Raw genomic sequence first — 2,890 nt, 5'->3', positions numbered from 1 at the left:
GATGAGCCACGCCCAGGTACCCCGAAAACGGCTACCACGGAGGATAACATGACAAAAATCCACGATCTCGTATTGGCAGACCGCCGATTGAAGGTGCGCGAGATAGCTGAGACAGTAGGCATCTCAAAAGACCGCGTGGGTCATATCCTGCATGAAATTTTGGGCATGAGAAAGCTGTCGGCACGATGGGTGCCGCGTTTGCTCACTCCGGACAACAAGCGCAACCGTGAGACCACTTCAGAGCAGTGTTTGACGCTGTTTAAGCGCAATCCGAAGGAGTTTCTGCGTCGTTTCGTGACCGTCGACGAAACATGGATCCACTGGTACACACCAGAGACCAAGGAACAGTCGAAACAGTGGACTTCACCCGGCGAACGTGCTTCGAAGAAGGCGAAGACTGTCCTATCGGCCGGAAAGGTGATGGCCACCGTTTTCTGGGATTCACAAGGTGTGATCTACATCGACTACCTGGAGAAGGGCAAAACGTTCACAGGGCTGTACTATGCCGAATTATTGGGCCGATTCAACGCCGAATTGCAGAAAAAACGGCCCCATTTGGCGAAGAAAAAAGTGCTCTTCCACCATGACAACGCACCGGCTCACACCTCCGCCCTCGTCACGATCAAATTGGTTGAATTGGGCTACGAACTGCTGCCCCATCCACCGTATTCTCCAAATTTGGCCCCGTGCGACTTCTTTTTGTTTCCAAACTTGAAAAAGTCACTCGCCGGGCAGAAATTTGAGTCGAATGAGGAGGTCATCGCCGCCACGGAGGCCTACTTTGCAGACCTCGAGAAAACGTATTTTTCAGACGGGTTAAAGAAGTTGGAGCATCGCTGGGTCAAGTGTATCGAGCTAAAAGGAGACTATGTTGAGAAATAAATCGCCACTTTTCCAAAATTTTCGTTTTTCTTTTATAGGCTAAGTACTTATCGGACCACCCTCGTATTCTTCAAAATGAACTCTTCAAAATATTCAGCAGGATAAGATATAGGAATCGTTTTATTTTTTAACAGCAGCTAATTTTTGTAAAATATCTACTAACGATTGTTGTATTTTCATCTTATCCTCGTGCATTCTTGCACGCTCAGCTTTTCTTTCTTCGAGTCTTTTTCTCTCCGTTCTTCGCGACATTGCTTTTCTTCATTCTGTCTTGTCTTGTTGTGTCTTCATCATCTCCCTTTCTTGACGAATATCATTAATATAATTTTCTAAAATGGCCTCGACTCTTCTTTTTTTAGCTGAATATAAGGTATAATTTCAAAAAATAATATTAAGAAAAGAAGAACACATTCAAACTTTAAGATCAATGTATAACAAAACTAAGAAGCCAGAAATAATAATTGAATTCAAACCGTACATATCAAACCGTACATATCAACATAAATTAAAAAATATTAAGAATCATTATTTTTTTGGTATTATGTTATATTTTATGTGCTTTTCTAGATATATTGACTTCAATTATCATAAGTCGTAAGTGTACTTACTTTGCTCTTTACAAACTGGTGACAATGACAAGGCACTTATCCTTTGATGTTGTGGCTATAGGTAATGCTGGACCATCACTCGAAGCTTCAGAAAGAGGTTTTGTACTAGCTTTTTTCCAAATATCGAATCCATCACCTAATCAAACAGCAAAAGATTATTATTTTATATAATGCTTTGTATAGATATACATTTAGTCCCAAAATTCATTCGGTTCCGAACTTGAATAATTACAATATAAATGGAAACTCAATAATATATTTCTTCCTATTATTATATTAATATGCATGCAAAATAGTATATATGTATAATACAAGAAAGTTTTTTTAGAATTAAAGTTAGTATTAAATGTGTGTATTTATAAAACGTATAATTACCGAAAAAAACACCCATGAATTTCGACAATTGCCACTCCGTTTGTTTTGATCGTAAATATTATTATATGTACGCTTCAATCCTGCCCACTTATTCTTACACTGCAATCCACTTACATTGTATTTCTGGTTTGTTTGCTTCATTGTGATAGCAATTTCTGCCCATAAAATGTTACGCTTAAAACCTAATAGAAATTCTTCTTTTTCTCGATACAAGTCTATAAGTAGAAACACTGCATTATCCGGTCATGAAAACCCTTCCTTTCCGTATTCACCTAAAAACATTAAAATATCATTAAAATATATTCTAACTGCATATATAGCGAATATGTTGAAGAATACTTAAAAAATTAACCTGAGCTTTCCAAATTATTTATGTCACTATTTTCATCAGGCTGCAAGGTTGATTTTTTTGTCACATATTGTACAAGTTTTATCAAGAAATCTTGATCTGTAGAAAAATATGCACACGCATGCATTAATTTATAAATACAATTGAATTATTTATATAACTTAAAAATTTCAATTTTACCTTTCGATGCTCTTAACGCGGTCTCTTCTTCGAGAAACAAAGTGATCATTTCGTTATCTACTAATACGGGGAATTCAATTTTGTCGACTTTGTCTATCGTACGTATTTGTGATTATCTGTACGTATAAAATCATAAAATATCGGTATAAAAATATCAGTCGTCACGTCACGTTGTCAGTATTTAAGTAGGGTTATATAAAAGATTAGCCATTTGAAGGTTACGTGAAGGTCACCAACAATTTTTCAAATGGAACTTTCAATTTCTCAAATGGCCTTACTTTTTTTGACATATTTTTATAACGTATTTCAAGAGCTTTCCAAAACACTACAACAAAGTATTTTTTTGTTAAATACATCCCGAGTTATGAAGCTTCAAATTTACAATATCGTCGGCATTAGCATTACCTAAGGTGTACCGCGAGGTTGCACGATCGGATTTACACCTCTTGTGTGCGTGCGTGCGCGCGCGCGTGTGTGTGTGTGTGTGTGCGCGCAC

At 37.4% G+C, this 2,890-nt stretch overlaps 1 pseudogene; it reads right to left on the bottom strand.

Moving 5' to 3' along the window:
* Positions 1–1,143: 1,143 nt before the first annotated feature.
* Positions 1,144–2,443, bottom strand: LOC109503646 (uncharacterized; annotated as a pseudogene).
* Positions 2,444–2,890: the final 447 nt, after the last annotated feature.

This window comes from Harpegnathos saltator, unplaced genomic scaffold (genome assembly GCF_003227715.2).
Source record: "Harpegnathos saltator strain DR-91 unplaced genomic scaffold, Hsal_v8.6 scaffold556, whole genome shotgun sequence".
Classification (NCBI taxonomy): Eukaryota; Metazoa; Arthropoda; class Insecta; order Hymenoptera; family Formicidae; genus Harpegnathos; species Harpegnathos saltator.
This window is presented reverse-complemented; position numbering and strand designations above follow the sequence as displayed.